The sequence below is a fragment of the Bos indicus genome, chromosome 5 (assembly GCF_029378745.1).
Source record: "Bos indicus isolate NIAB-ARS_2022 breed Sahiwal x Tharparkar chromosome 5, NIAB-ARS_B.indTharparkar_mat_pri_1.0, whole genome shotgun sequence".
Classification (NCBI taxonomy): Eukaryota; Metazoa; Chordata; class Mammalia; order Artiodactyla; family Bovidae; genus Bos; species Bos indicus.
Window position 1 is genome coordinate 64,686,460 of NC_091764.1, and position 16,645 is coordinate 64,703,104.

The following is a 16,645-nucleotide window of genomic DNA, read 5'->3' on the forward strand; positions in this document are numbered from 1 at the left end:
GCTTTGGGATATTAACAATTATCAAACAATGACGACAGCAGTGGTGATAACAATACCTCCCACTACATACATTATAAGTACTTTACCACGCAGTTCGTCATTTGTGGCTTAGAAGAACCCTCAAAGGTAAGCAGGACATGTTTTATTTTTCTTTAGGTTAAGAAATTAACCTGAAGTGACACAAGACAAGGTTGGGATTTGGCTCTTCTGATTCTAATCAAGGGCCCTTTCCTTAAACCAGAGAAACTCCTGATTGAAAGAGGACATAAATATGGCTCATAAGCTTGTCGTCCTTCAGACTTCCAGAAAACAAATATGTGCTTTTTTTTTCAAAGTGCTTTTGATTGTGAATAAGAGGCATAAAATATAGACTTCCTCTCATGGGTTTGTTGAGCTTCTATTGTGTGTCAAGCGCTAGGACTATCAAAGGAGTATAGTGAAATAGGTTGAAATTACTAATTTAGCACAGTGTTTCTTACCCTGTGATGCAGGACTAGAAAAAATGCTCTGGAAATAGAAAGGAAGAAGTAATTAAGTCCCTTTGGGGAATTTGGGGATGACCTCACCAAGATGGACAGTGAACCAGGCCTTGAAGGATGAACATTTGGCTTTCTCTAGGAGGGAAGCAGGAAGATTATTCTAGGAAAAACAGATAAGAATACCACGATAAAAGAGTATGGTGACTCTGAGGAATAGGCACTCATTGACTGTATCTGGAGCATGGAATATGTAGGAAATAATTACGGGAAAAGAGGCTGTAGATGGAGGCTGTTTGCAGAGAGCCTTGAATGCCAGGCTCAGGTGGTGCTGTACTTGGCTTGACCATCCCAGGTTTACTAGTAAGGGGATGATGTGATTGTATTTTCTGTGTTTTAGAAAACAAGTGCCATTGGCAAAGGGCAATGGAACTGGAACAGAGGAAAGGCTAGAAACTGTTGTAGCAGTGAAGGAGAAAGATCAAAGCCCTGAATCAGTTGTAATCCCTAATTATGTGTTGAAGACATAGGGCAGTAACCTTGGGACTGAGGGACTGATTGGCTGTGAAGGCACACTGATTGTGTTTTAAACATACACACCAAGAGCTGCGTTGGTACACAGACACATGCTCCTTATTTTGGCCTCCCTACTTAGCCCAATTCTCCCTGACTCTTTAACGCATCTATTGATTGTTTTTTTATCCTCAAAAAAAGGAGAAAATGTTATAAGACTGTAATCTTACAGATTCTTTCTATATGATTTGATCTTTGATCCCATAGGAATCTTCTGGCTGAGAAATGGTGAGTGCAATCAAATTTTTGAAGAGTTGGATGCTGTGACAATATTTATGTCCTGCATATTATTTATTTGGAACTGTTGTTGCAAATTTGAAAGCCCGCCTACTAAGCACTTTGGGGAGATTATTCTCAGCCAGTGACCTCTGGTAGGGAAACATTAGCAGAGCAACTTGTTCTCTCTCTGTTTCAGGCCTCCTGCTGAATGCTGAAGGAGAATTTAGATATTAGATAAAGGACTATAATGTTTCTTTCAGATCCCACACATTTCTAAAATACTCTTTCCTTTCACTTTTTTTTTTTTTTTATTAACTGAGGACCACTCATCCTGGCTTTAAAATGTAATGTAGGGTCATAATTATTTAAAAAATCAACAAATACAGTTTGCTTGCTCTTTAATTTTTAAATTATAAGCATCAATAATTTATTTTGGTTGCAGAGAAGGGCTACATTTAATCTCTGAAGTAAAATGAGTTTTTCTGCTTTAGTTTGAATTTGTTTCATTCTTCTTTCACCCAAATACATGTAACACCATAGGAAGGGTCCCCAGATAATCTCTACATTCAGTCAAAAACATCTGCGGGGAGTCTTCCATGTTCGTATCAATGTTTCCATGGAAGAGAGGCAGCATTTTGAGGCTATTCTGGTGGTTCATATACTGACATTGCCACTTGCAAAAGCTTTCAACTCCCTGTATCTCAGTTATTTCAATTAAGATGAAATTCATGTCCTGTGAGTGCTGTGAAGACTAAAAGAGGTATAAAACCACTGCAACAAAGTCTGGCACAAATGAAGTTTCAGTAAATATTAGCTCCTTTAAACACCAGTTTATAGAAGTTAGGTAAGAGAGGTGCAGGCTTTACTTTAGGGAGATTATAACTTAGTTTTCAAAATCAGTGATTGGCAGAATATTGTTTAAAATTCCTCCTTTTCTATTGATCTGTGCGTCTGTTTTGATGCCAGTACTATAGTGTTTTTATTGCTACAGCTTTGGTATATAGTCTCAAGCCATGGGGTGTGATGCCTCCAGTTCTGTTCTTCTTTCTCAAGATCGCTTTGCCTATTTTGTATTTCCATACAAATTTTTGGATCCTTTGTTCTAGTTCTGTGAAAAATGTCATTGGTATTTGGATAGGGATTGCATTGAATCTGTAGATAAATACAATATGTTATCACTTATATGCAGAATCTAACAAATGAATGAATATAATAAAATGGAAACAGATTCACAGATATGGAGAATAAACTAGTAGTTACCAGTGAGGAGAGGGTAGTGGAGAGGAGCAAAATAGGGGTAGGTAGGGGACTAAGCGGCACAAACTCCTATGTGTAAAATATAATCTTCAAGGATATATTGTACAGCACAGGAAATACAGTCAATATTTTATAACTTTAAATGGAGTATAACCTATACAACTTTTGACTCACTGTTGTACAACTGAAACTAATAGAATATTGTAAATCAACTGCACCTCAATAAAAAAGAAAATCCTTGATTCTCATGTCTCTTGTTAAGTGTCTGATGTCAAAAACAGAATTACACAGCCATTTATCTCCTTGGTAATCTAGGAAATAGGTATGTTTTTACTTTTTCTATTCAGATTGGTTACAGAGAGTGGAATCCAGTATCAGTGTTAAAGACTGAGCTTGAAGAATCCTTGACTTTCAGGATTAATACAGCTCTGTCAGCGAGCTCAGTTCAGTTCAGTCGTTCAGTCGTGTCCGACTCTTTGCGACCCCATGGACTGCAGCATGCCAGGCCTCCCTGTCCATTACCATCTCCTGGAGATTACTCAAGCTCATGTCCATTGAGTCGGTGATGCCATCCAACCATTTCATCCTCTGTTGTCCCTTTCTCCAAGTCATCGAGCTACTTGGAAGCAAATTTCTTGAAAGAGCTTTGTTTTTTTCAAATAAATGGCAGGTATATGTATGTAATTCAAATTATCTCGTAGTCTGTTTTTAAAAAGGCATTAAATCATACTAGTGCAGAATTTTAGCCAAATTCTCTTGTCCATTGAAATGGCCTACTAACATTTAAGTACTGTTACTCCAGTGAGCAAGATACAGTCCCTGAAACTGTTGTAGTTTAAATTGACTTGGATAAGTATTTTGTGATTTAAAAAATTAATTGTTGCTACAATTAATTTAAACAATTGTTGAAATGGGAGGTATTTCTGTCTTTTGAGGAGGTAGGAGTGAAGGCCAAATTTTAAAAATTAATTGCATTTGAGTAAGTGACTGCGGAATACTTGTTTTCGTTGACCCAATTGTTATAGAGATGTGCAATTATTTAATCAGCTAAGTAATTTGTACTTTTGTAGTCTTATCATTTTCATGCTTCATTGTAACTCTATGTACTCAAGGTATTGAACCTGTTCCATAAACAATATTAATCTCAATTACTTTGGTAGCTTTAAATAATATTCCCTTATTAAATAGGTTCTTTGTTATGCTGTCCGTGTTTTTGCAGCATCAGAAACTGTTGATGCTGATAAAAGCAAACATTCAGTTAAAAAACCTTTTCATACTTTAATTAATTAAAAAAAATAAATGGTGCATTTATAGTTCTCAAATGATGTTGGTTATGGAAAACACCTTATTAGTCTAATTTAGAACTTTGAGTCCAAAATCTAACTTCATGGCTTGGCTTTATCTAAGGGACATTAAAACAGTAGAACATTTTCTGTCGTGGCAAGAATTGCAGTATTGAAATTTTGAAAAGATTTCATTTAGTCCATGGAACTATAAACTTCTTGAAGGCAGGACCCACTGCTTTTATTTCTGTGCTGCCTGATCATGTGGTTAAAAGTTTGCAATTAGAGTGGAACTGAAGTGAATAACACAACAGAATTTAAGACTGAATCTCCCAGGCAGGTTTTCCTTGTATAATATACATAGGATGAACCTGATGAAATCAACTTTTTTTTTCATTTCAAAAATTTCATTTTATTCTGTTCATCTTTGTGGAATATTTTTATGGCTTCCTGCTGTAACTCATTTGAGTAGTGAGTTAACTGTTTCCTTGGAATTTAGCCCTTTTCTTTTTTCCCCTGCAATTCTGCTTAAAAAAAATTTTTTTTTGAATGTTTATTTTTTTTCCAAACTGTAAACTTTTTATTTTGTATTGCTGCTGCTGCTGCTAAGTCGCATTAGTCGTGTCCGACTCTGTGCGACCCCACAGACGGCAGCCCACCAGGCTCCCCCGTCCCTGGGATTCTCCAGGCAAGAACACTGGAGTGGGTTGCCATTTCCTTCTCCAATGCATGAAAGTGAAAAGTGAAAGTGAAGTCGCTCAGTCGTGTCCGACTTTTAGCACCCCCATGGACTGCGGCCCACCAGGCTCCTCTGTCCTTGAGATTTTCCAGGAAAGAGTGCTGGAGTGGGGTACCGTTGCCTTCTCCGATTTTATATTGGGGTATAGCCAATTAACTATGTTGTGGTAGTTCCAGGTGAATAGCAAAGGGACTCAGCCTTGCACATACATGTATCCATTCTTTTCCAAACCCCTCTCCCATCCATAGTGCTTCCTTTTACTTGGCAGTATTCAGGCTTCCCAAAGCTAGCTTGAGTCTGGGTTCAGATTGCAACACAATGTCCAAATGATCCTTTAAGTTGTAGGAAAAAGCTGACATAAAATTAAAGACTCTATCATGTACACCACCTGAAAACAAACCAACCCAGCCACATTTGTGTCTTCCTGTTAACTCTTGGCTAGTACAAAGAGCTAATATTTCTTGCAAAGATAAAAAGATGAACCAAGACAGTTTCCCCAAGTTAAACAGTTCTGAAGTTTTACTGTGGGATCCAATTCAACTGGCATTTAACTCTAGAACCAACACCCCAATTTAATTTAATCACCACAGACATAGAGTCTCGAGAGTCATACATGACGGAAGTGACTTAGCAGGCACGCATGCGTAGCCAAAACTGAATGAGTACATATAAACTGAGTTTACAGTTCAATATTAAAATAGAATGGGAAGAAAGGCAGGCATAAAAAGTATAATATCCTTTACTTGTTAGTCAGTACTACAGAATTCACTCATTTGCCTGTTTTATTAGTCTAGCTCAGAGTTTTTCAAACTTTTGTGTGCCTATGAACTATTGTACAGGTCAGTTCAGTCACTCGGTCATGTCTGACTCTTTGCAACCCCATGGGCTGCAGCACGCCAGGCTTCCCTGTCCATCAGCAACTCCTGGAGCTTACTTAAACTCATGTCCATCAAGTCATGATGCCATCCAACCATCTCATCATTATACAGGTATTTTTACCCAAATCCACGCATTCTGTCTTATAGATGATATAAGAAACCTCAAAAAGAAATGTCACTATCTTTATAAACTGTCTCTAATAAGTACTTCTATCTATATATTATATTAGAAAATTTATCAAAACTGAGAAGATTTTAGAGAGACCTTTAACCCATTTCTGTCTAAAAGTCTCACTTGTGAACCTGGGATCCAGGTCCCTGGTATTTCATCCTGTGTCTTGGGCATGAGGCAGTTCATGGTCCAGCGTGTCATCATCGTACTCATGGTGACTTCTGTGCTCACATCATCAGGGCTGTCTGGTCTGTGAGATGCCGTTAGTTATCATTTAGGATGGGTTTCAAGGCTGGCTTCTTGCAGAGATGCTGTGGGATGCTTAAGCAAACTTCCTGATTGGTTGGTATAACTATGGGGCTTTGGGTCTTATTTTTAAAAACAAAGCAAATATTATCAGCAACGGGGCAGAGGAGGAGAAGATGCCAATCCTGCCCAACTCTGGTGGAGGCAGGGGGCTGTCCTGCCTCGCTGAGAACGGGCTGTTATCCACTGCTCTCTTGTCACACTGACACGGCCCCCTGGCTGGGCTGATTGGTCGCTGGCAATAACTGATGGGGAATTCTGATATTCTAGCCGGTAGTTCCTCACACTCCAAAGAGGTGCCTTCCCATCTCTCTCTTCACCTTCCGACCCCGGCCTTGTGCTCAGCCTCCCCCCACCTCGCCGCCCCTGCCCCGGTGGCGGGGAGGAGAGCCCTGGGCGTGATGCTCTGAAATCCACCAGGCTGATCGCGCTCCAGCTCGCCCTCGGGAGAGTCCTGTTCCCGACTTCTCAGGGCTTTTACAGCACAAACAACTGCATGCGGGCCCGGGGTGGGGGAGGCTGAGAAGGACTTGTGTATGTTGGTTTTCTCGTCTTTCATCACTTTGTTGGCCTCATCCGTTGCCTAGATCTCCGCGGTGGATTTCTTTCTGTCTAAGACTCTGAGGAAGGATCCCTTCTCCTTCTGTTGACTCTTTCTATTTTTATGGTAAGTGCTTGCATTCAATGAGCAGCCCTGCTGCAGTGAAGTGAACGCTTAGCTAGCTCGCTCGCTTCCTAGCTAAGCTTAGTGACCTTCTCTCTGCGTTTCTCTAGTGTTCTTGGGTCCATGTCTGGGGGTGGGGAGTGGGGATCCAGCTGTTGAAAATGCTGGAGGGTCGTTTGTCTGGCTTGTTTGTCTTTTTGTTTTGTTTAATTGTTTCCATAAACGGAGCTCTTCGGCTGTGATGGAAACATAAGCACTCTCTCTTTGTCCTTGAAGCGGCAGCCAGGGAGATGCGAGCATGATGGTAAACTGCAGCAGTGTGCAGGGGATCCGGGGAGGGCGACGGACAAATCTGGGGGCGAGATGAACCCTCGGCGTGCTCAGGTGCACTCTCTCCGAATCCGGAAGGGCCGGGCTGATCGGCCCACCTAGCGAACTGTTCCATCTTTCCCGGAGACGACGGCACACGTGTGAGTTATGTCGGAGTCGGCTGGGGGCAGCGGCGCCTTAAGCACCTGCCTGTGGGTCCACACCAGCCCTGCGTCTTTCTCGTGGGCTTTACAACTCGGGTGGTAACATTGGCGGCGGCGGGAGGACCCCTGTGCCGGCGAACGGAGTAGACGGCATGACCTCATTGCTTTTTCCCTTTGGAATTTCAGGGTGCCTGTTCTGCAGACGGGTCTCTTCCCATCCTCTTCCCAGGGTGGTGGGGCAGTGAGAAGAGGCACGTTTTTTTTTGAGTTGACAACATAGTTTCAATCTTCCTCTTGGTAGATAAAAGGCTTGGAGGCTGTTAGAATGGTTAGACTTTGCTCACGGAATATAAGCAGGGTTGGAAGGAAGAACGTGCGTGTTGCGCTGACATCAGGCCAGCTGTTTTGTTGCAGGGCATTTACTCTTAGATTCGTGTTCTGATTTTTCACCTGGTCTCTGAGGCTGGTGGCTCCGGCACCACAGCTTCGGGTCAATTATTGTCAGCCCCTGGAAGTCCAAAGGAAACACATCGTGAACACAAAGTACAGCTCTATCTTGTGGAACCTGGCATTAAAGGGGAGTCTCTTCTCATAGGGAGATGTCTGTCTGGTCGTTTTTTTTTTTTTTTTTTTTTTTGGTAGCAGGTGTCTTGGATTATTTTGGTCACCGCAGCATTCCAAAGAATAAGCTTTGCAGTTCTCATTCTGCTCCTTATTTTCCAGTCTTGGACTGGAGATGGGTTATCTTACTTGATTTTGTGTGGGTTTTCTGATTGTGGTTCACTTAACTCTAGGGAGGGGGAAATGTGGGGTGAAATTTCTGGTCTTTCTCCCTGTTGATTGGGAGTTTGGAACGGAAAGTTGCTTGACTGGCTTGCTCTTTCTCACCACTTTTATTTCTACCCTCAGTGTGGATTTGTCTTAAAATAGTGGTGATGACATCAGACATATGCTTTTATCTTATTCCCTAGGTACATTTGGTTGGTTTTGGTGGAGGGTTCTTTAAATACATGAAAGCATATATTAAAACAAAGAACAAGAATTTATAGATGTTTACATTATATCCCAGCTTCACAGTGAAACCAGCAAATAGGATAACAGCAACAAATTAGGATCCTTGCATACTGTAACCTCTGAATCATTAAATAATGCTTGAAATACTTTCATCATTGTTTGCATTAGCTTTCTAATATCCATACCTCCCTACACTTAGTTATGGCTGGGAGAAATGTTGTCATTTAACTGGCTGACTTCTCTGCTTCCTTTGATTCTAATGTTTAGTTGTTGACTTTCAACTCTACTGGTGTTTTCTTACTTTGCTTAATTATTTCCCCTCCAATTGCAAGGATTTTTATCAGGTGCTTGGCAACTCAACTTGATGTATTCATCAAGATGGAAAGAGTTATAGAGTCAGCTTGGGTGTCTTGGAAATAGACCCTGCATTTCACAAGACAGGCCATTTCAGATGCATTTAGAAATCTTTTGTTTTAATTAGTAGCAACATTAGCTTTGAGAGAGAATGCTGTGGGCGTTCTTCATTTTACTGAGCAGAATATTCATCTGTGCCATCAGAATTGTATCTGTGTAGCATATTCACAAGTGTATTGTTTACTTGTTGTGTACATATTTTCCATATTTGTAGCATGCTCATTTAGAGGAGAGGAGAAACATTTCTGAGGCTCCGCTTTGCATTCTCCAGCTAGGTTTTTTGTTTTTTTGTTTTTTTTGGTAGGGATTTCCCCAATGATTCCACACCCCTCCTCCAGATAATGCCTTTGGGAATTTCTCTGAATTGGGAGAGTGCATTCTTTGTATTTGCTTGTCTCAGAGCATGAAGTTAGGTTAATTCTTTTGCAGGGTCCCTGAAGGCAGCATATACAACCACTGCAGGAAACACTGGTAAAAGCTGTGCTGAATGGAGCCGGTAACTCTTAGCCTCTTGGTGTGATGTAGTCACTGCAACATTTTGTGTGTGTGTGTTTTTGTTTAGCTGCTATGTCTTGCAACCAATTTTGCTTGCAACCCTAGCAAACTGTATTTATTTGAAATGGGTCTAGAAACACCTAGATAGATGTAGATACAGTTACTCATACAAGTCATTAAAACAGTGCTTTTACTGTTTCTTTTGATGATGATCTAATTTGAAACCTATAGCTTATATTCTGAGTCAGTATTTTCCATTTTTTATCTTTCTGCTTTCTTTCCCGCTTCTGCTTTATGTTTCTATGCATGGACACACATTATGTGTCCACCTGTAAACTCAATAACGATTGTTTGATTAATGAAGAGTTGGTTGACAGCTTCTCTTCCAGTAACCAAACTCTTGTGCTCAACCTGTAATCATGTAACTGAGAGAAGAAATTGTCCCTGTTAGTATAACTATAACCACATGTGTCTGTAGGCCTTCTTGTCATTGAAACTACTTTCCATAGTTGATTACTAGGACCAGAAATAGAATCACTTTTGCATTTTAATTAATGACATTCTAGATTTGTCTAGGTTGGAATGCCCTCAAATCTTGACATGTTTACTACTTAAAAGGTCTTTTGGTAAAGAGGGGGCGTTTATGGATGATACAAAATAAAATCACTTGATTGTGATTTCTTGGAAATTGAATGAACTATATCATTAAGGATGTTAGCTGAATTTTCCTGTGGCTTTTTAAAATATAATTAAGGTGACATATTCTTTTACCATCTCTCCATGAGCCCCCCCCCTTTTTTTAAAGAGTAAAAAGAACATATAACTCCCACATAAAGCTGCTTAGAGGGAGAACCATTTTTTAACAGAGATTCAAAACCACTTCCAACACCAGCTATGGTGATCTACTTTGAAAGGAACTTGCTAGTCAATTGGCAACTCAGAGAGATTGCATAAAAGAGGAGAGATTCTTCATGAGCTGTGTTGAAGACTGCATTTTTGATCTGTCTCCCTTCTAAATTCATCTAGGACTATAGTCACTAGGTCAGCTTTGCAGAAAAAAAACCATGTACTTAGGAGCTTAATAATCTACCCACACTGTCATAAATGTTTATGTTGCAAGTTATATCTCTTGGGTAGTAAAGGGAGTTGGCAGAATTTTGGAGGAGAGTCAAATCACAGCCTGAAAATAATGTAAGATGAAAGGGGAAAAATTCCTCCCCATACTTAGCATGAATTCTCTACTCTGGCTGCTGGCCTTTAAGTCTGAAGAGTCAAGAAACTGTTAAAAATACATAATGACAGGGTTGGTGGGCCTGTTCTCTAATAGAAATCTCTGACCCTTAACTAGGCATCTGCTGAGTGACCTTTTGGCTTGCAGCCATTCTTATAGGAAGCAGACATATTGTCATACAGCAGGAATTCACTTACATTTTTCCCATTGGTCTCCCACTGGGGACCTCCTGTGAGTGTCAGAGAGGGAACAGTGTCTGGACACCATTAGAGACCACGGGCAGTCCCAGCAGGATGTCTTCAGGACCCCAAGTGCCTGTCTGGTCTCAGCCACGAACTGGCTGTCAGACTCAAACTCATAATTGGGCTTGGAGAACCAGATAATCTGAAAAGTGAAAGTGAAAATGTTAGTTGCTCAGTTGTGTCTGACTCTTTGTGACCCCACAGGCTGTAGTCTGCTAGGCTCCTCTGTCCATGGGAGTTCCCAGGCAAGAATACTGGAGTGGGTAGCTGTCCCCTTCTCTAGGGGGTCTTCCTGACCCAGGGATCAAACTCAGGTCTGCCACATTGTAGGCAGATTCTTTACTGTCTGAGCCACCAGGGAAGCCGCAGATAATCTGAGGGCTCTCCCAATCACTTAAAAATCATGAACTGTTGTTCCAGCTCTGTTTTTTAACTAGATGGGTGATTTCTAAGGCAATTGACCCAGATGAGACATTCCTGGGGGATGGGGAATGAGCTGTGCCTTCCCTCAACCCTACAAGACCCCAGCATGTCATGACAGTGACACGATCATCAGAGTTACTCAGAAACATGTGCTGATGTTGATCCTTCATGATCAGGGCTTATGTGGGTATGGCGACTACCTGCTGCCCCGGGGACACCTTGAAGTACCTCTCCTTGTCATCAAAAGGGACCTTGAGGAGTATCTTACCTACCATCTGGTTTCATAGATAAGAAAGCTAAAGTCCCGGGAAGTTAAGTCACTACCACAGGAGAGATCCGGTCAACACCTGGGCAAGACAGTTGAGTCAATGTGGATAGATTTACTGAGACACCAGCTCCACTCCTGGTGCGGGGCCCCTTCCACGATACACAGCTGATACTTACTGTGTTATTCTTTGCTCACAAAACTGCTTTGTGACATCTAACTCACTGCTGTCCATTATTTCTGGGGTTATTTCATGCAGATTACGTGGCTGTGCCAGTCAGAGTGAGTCACATCAAGCAACTGTTTATGGTCACGTGTTTATGCTTGTGCGGAAATGCATTTTTTATATTGAAACTGCTTTTCTTAAGAACGTTTCAAGAATTCTAAAAATATTATGCTTGATTTCCCACCCCCTGGGCTTCAGCTGTTTCTGTTCAGTTGAGGGGGTGTTGTTTACGGATCAGTTCCTTTGTCTATTTATTTACTCCAATATTCATTGAGCACCTGACGTGTCCACCCTAGTGCCAGGCAGTGGGGACCTCCTGGTGACACAGCTGGATGCTGCCATTGTTCTGAGGGCATTCAGTTTAGTGATGCTTCATGGAGTTCATCATCTCTTGACTTTTTCAGCCAGTGGCCTGCTTACTGTTTCATAACCGTTTCTGAAAGAGCCCAAGTTGAGAAACAGTTTGCCTGGGCAGTTCATTCCTGTGATTATTCCACTGAGAAGTTCTTCTCATAAAAAAGCACCTTTGCTGTCATTGCAAGGTATATCTTTACCATTTTCCAAAATAGTATTTTTAGCTTGTGATTTTTGTTACCTGATTCAACAAAAGAGATTAATTAGCTGAACTTGTTTGTGCTGTTGTTGGGATTCACCAAGATGACTGTTCCATTTTTTGGCAAAACTAGCCTGATTTCCTGGAATTGTAAATTCATAGTCTGGATAGCACAGTGTCCATGGAACTAACTGTAGGTTAAAGACCAAACTCCTTAGCCTTGTATACTAGGCCTGTTATAATGTACAGCCATTGCTTCTTATTCTGCAACTCCCCTAGAACATTCCAGAAATACCAAAACATTTGTAGTGCTCCGAAGTAAGGAGCTCTCACTTGCCTCTGTGCCTTTGCACATGCTATTTCTCCTGAGACTAACTTTCAGGACAATCTCAGACAACATCTCCCATGGAAATTTTTTGACACTTACCACTTTTACTGAGCCTTGTGCCCAAAGCTGAGCTAGGTAGACCCTGTCTGTCTTCTTACATACCTCGTAGGACTTGATATAGACATCATGCTGCTACTGCTGCTAAGTCACTGCAGTCATGTCCAACTCTGTGCGACCCCATAGACAGCAGCCCATCAGGCTCCCCCGTCCCTGGGATTCTCCAGGCAAGAACACTGGAGTGGGTTGCCATTGCCTTCTCCAATGCATGAAAGTGAAAAGTGAAAGAGAAGTCACTCAGTCATGTCCGACTCCTAGCGACCCCATGGACCACAGCCCAGTAAGCTCCTCCATCCATGGGATTTTCCAGGCAAGAGTACTGGAGTGGGGTGCCATTGCCTTCTCCGATAGACCTCATAGGACTTTATAAACTATTATTATAATTCCTTGTCTACTTGTGTCTCTCCCAAGTAGACAGTTTGTTCCTTGAGGCATGGACCATATTTTCATCTCTATACCCTAAGGCCCAGGAGAGTGACTGCTGAATAGCAGATATCCAGTAATTCTTGAGTCAGGGACTGAGCAATAACAATAATTCTTGAGCAAACAGATCGAGAATCACCATAGAAAACCTAGGGTGCTGGTATTGGCAATGGCTGCTCTGTATGGAAAACTTAATTTTTCAAAATAATGTGACTGTATGAATTGTACTGAGAAGGATAAAGAGACTGGCAGCCATCCTGTGTAATCCATTAGAAATTCTATGTGAAATCCCAGAAAATGTTTCTGCCTCCCAGTGAGTTTCAATAAACAGTAAGAATTTATTAAGTGTCTTCTCTAAGCAGAGCCTTGTGTCAGGTCCCCAGGAATGAAAGTTTTAAAGAAAAAAAAAAAGCAGTGTAATTCCTGTCCTCCAAAAAGCCACAAACTAGTGAAAACTTATTCTGTGACCTGGTTACAAGGCAGACAGAGTCTAGTAGGCTGTAGACTTCAGACATGACGGAAGTAGAAAGGTCATTTTAGGCAGAGGGGCTGGCTTGAGTAAGAACTTAGAGATGTGATGGTGGGTCAACAATGAGGTAGCTTTGGTTGGAAGGTAAAGGGAGTGGGATGGGCCTGTACGGAGGGGAGTAGAAAATGCAGAACAGGATGAGGAACTTTTGGGTGGGGGAGATGGCAGTGGTATCAGAAGATCTGAGTGGCAGTTGATGAACTTCTGTAAGTTGGGAGATAATAGAGTCTAGAAAAAGACAGTTAGAAATTTGTTTGGAGTCTCTCCTTGGGTTTAATTAAGTCAAAAGTCTGTATTCAGCAGGGGAGAAATGCAGTTGCTTAGCATAAGACATGTGTTTCTCACCCACCCCTTTTGCCCTTGAGGGTATAGTTTGACATTCAAAGTCATCACAAGGAAATGAAGCTGGGAAATCTAACCTAAATCAATCAGTTTTAGACCTAGAGAGAGTTGAGGACCGAGGTCACTGAAGTGCCTGTTAACACACTGTCCAGAGTGTAAAGAACCCCGTAGGCCCTTTGGTGCTTTATTGCTAATAATTTATGGCTTTTTTCTTTGGTGATTAGCCTTGTGCTATTTACAAAGAATACATTCATCTTACCCTGATGCTGGGAAAGATTGAAGGCGGGAGGAGAAGGGGATGACAGAGGATGAGATGGTTGGATGGCATCACTGACTCAATGGACATGAGTTTGAACAAGCTCTGGGAGTTGGTGATGGACAGGGAAGCCTGGCGTGCTATAGTCCATATGGTCACAAAGAGTTGGACATGACTGAGCAACTGAACTAAACTGATAATCATCATCTTATGAACCAGTGGGTAGAGGCATGCATGAACTAATTTCATGTAGGTGAAAAAGTGGCTTAGAAAATTTTGTGTTAGTTCATCCCTAAAGTATAATTTCTGCCGTGTCTTCCCTCCTTTTTTTTTTTTAAGATTCAGGAAACATATGTTTAGGAAGTGGTGAGTAGTTAAGTTTTGTACATCTCAGAATTGGATATGATCAGATGACTCTCCATCTTGAAAGTAACCTAAAAAAGATTGAGGAGGATCTCTAAATATCTTGGCCAGAGTATAAAAGCAAATCTTGTTTACGGAGTGAGAGATGATAAGCTAGAATAGCTTCATTCACTCACTCAGTCATTTAACGAGGACTACTGAGCGTTTATGGGCTTCCTTAGTGGCTCATAAGGTAAAGAATCTGCCATCAATGTGGGAGAATCAAGTTCAATCCCTGGGTCAGGAAGATCCCCTGGAGAAGGGAATGGCAACCCTCTCCAGTATTGTTGCCTGGAGAATTCCATGGACAGAGCAGCCTGGCATGGTGTCACAAAGAGTCAAACATGGCTGAGTGACTGACATGCATGCTGAACATTTATAATACTATGCTCCTGACTCAGTTCTGGGCACTGAAGAAACAGGCAAAATGGTCAACATCTTGTCTTCATGGAGAAAACATTGTGGTAGGAGGTGAGGAGGAAACAGATTATTTTGGCCCATACAAAGCATGTCAGATGGCGATAAGCACTATGGGGAAAAAAATGAATATTTTGTTTACATTTGGCTTTCTTTTGATTTATTTAACTTATTTGTTATGTTTGAATCATTTTCTTCATTTATTGTTTTCAGCCTCTTGTTTTTATATTTGCTTTCTGACGAGTCTATCATAAATAAAACAAATTTTTTTTTCTTGCTACGTAAGTGCAACTGTTGAAACCATTGGAGTGCTGTGAACAAAAGTTAAAAGCAGGAATTCAGTTTTTGATCTGACTTAAAGGAAAAGTACTGTAGACATCAAAGCTCATATGAGTGTGTTTCTGAAGGGTAAAATTGTCAGAATTTAAAGGAACAGTATGGGATAGGAAGAGATCTCTCTCTCACCAGAATCTGAGGGGAGTGAATTAGGCTGTTCTTGGAGACAGAGTGTGAGCTTATGGGACTGTGGGAGACAGAGAAATGGTGGCCATCACCAGTGAGCATAACTCATTAGGAGAGGGAGATGGGAGTGAACTGAAATGAACACACAGGGAATTTAGCAAGGAATTTCAGTTTGGGAAAGAGGATAAAGCCTGTGAGACATATGTGTGTCAATGAGCAACGCTTCCAGAAACAGGTGCTGCCTAATGTGGAACATCTGTGTGAATTGGTTAATGGAAATAATGACTTGAAACAAAAAGCAGTATTTATGGATTTCTAAAAATTCCCACTCTATATTCTGTGTGATCTTGAATTCAGTATCAGTGTTCCATTCTATTCCAAGCAAGCGTCCAATCAATACTTTCTACCTTCTAAAAAAATTAGGATTTAAAGCAAAATATCTTCTGGTGGTTCAGAGCTGCTCTGGGGCAGTCTGGTTCCCATTCTGGCCCTGCTAGTTGCTTGCCTTTGGATCTTGAGCAAGTTACTTAGTCTCTTTCTAAATTGATATGTTGTATTTTAATTTTCATTCAGTTCAAGAAATTTTCTTTGTTTTTGGCTGCACTGCATGCAGAATCTTAGTTTCCTGACCAGGGATCGAACCTGCACCCCCTGCAGTGGAAGCATGGAGTCTTAACTAGTGGATCACCAGGAAAGTCCCAGTTACTTACTCTCTTTGTATGTCATTGTCATCAGTTATAAAAAGGGGGTTAACTAATATTCTCTCTTTTATAGAGTGGCTGAGTTAAATGAGAGAGTACTTGGAAAGTACTTAGCACAGTGGCTATAAGATAGTCACACAGCCTAACAGTTGTTAGCTCATTATTATCATTGCCTCTCTGCTGTTAGGAATTTGGAGAAATTCTCACATATATATTTACCGGCCCAGCAGAACTTTTCTTTAATAATTCAGATTGTGCTTTCTTCTTCACGTTTGTGATTAATGATTTCACATTGGAGTTTTTTGGATGGATCTCACAGGTTTTGTTCTCAGTCTCTGAGAGGCTTATTGTGATTTAAAATTCACTTGGATCATAAATGAATCAAAGAGACATATGAACAGGAGAACTGAAGGCCCACTTGGCCAAAGGGGTCAGTGGGAGGAAGATCTACTAGACACAGGAAGCAACTTTCTGTCACAAAAAGAAAAAGATGAGATTGAAGAGAAAAGCACAGGATGGAAGCAAATATGATTACATTCCTTTGACTCTTGATATTCTAGAGGGTTTAGGAATGATGGCTCTTCAGATGGACTATGGTCTAGACAAGCTACTGCTGCGCTGTGACTTGCAGTTTCCTGGAGAGAACAACCAAGGAAAGGGGACTGGTGGAGATGGGGGCAGGGTGGTTAGAGGAGAGTAGTCATATGCCAGGAAGTATGTAAGAAATATTTCTAATAGTGGAATGCTGGGTCACAGGACTTGTGA

At 41.1% G+C, this 16,645-nt stretch overlaps 1 protein-coding gene and 1 long non-coding RNA gene across 10 annotated transcripts in view; one reads left to right on the forward strand and one right to left on the reverse strand.

Moving 5' to 3' along the window:
• ANO4 (anoctamin 4) overlaps positions 1-16,645 on the forward strand; it is a 432,231-nt gene that overhangs the window by 76,428 nt on the left and 339,158 nt on the right. Inside the window, exon 1 of one of the 9 annotated variants that reach the window (XM_019961156.2) lies at positions 6,114-6,570. The exons of 5 other annotated variants lie outside the window; for them this stretch is intronic. The gene's annotated coding sequence lies outside the window, so the exon portion shown is untranslated. Of the gene's footprint in view, positions 1-6,113; positions 6,571-6,633; positions 7,038-8,943; positions 8,965-16,645 lie in introns of those variants that run through there. 3 more of the 9 variants (XM_070789608.1, XM_019961157.2, XM_070789606.1) reach the window with 3 other exon arrangements.
• LOC139183155 (uncharacterized) lies at positions 7,033-11,285 on the reverse strand. Its single transcript, XR_011566656.1, has 3 exons — positions 11,132-11,285; positions 10,392-10,578; positions 7,033-7,548 (listed from the first exon to the last, which is right to left on the reverse strand). It is a non-coding gene; the product is annotated as an uncharacterized lncRNA (long non-coding RNA).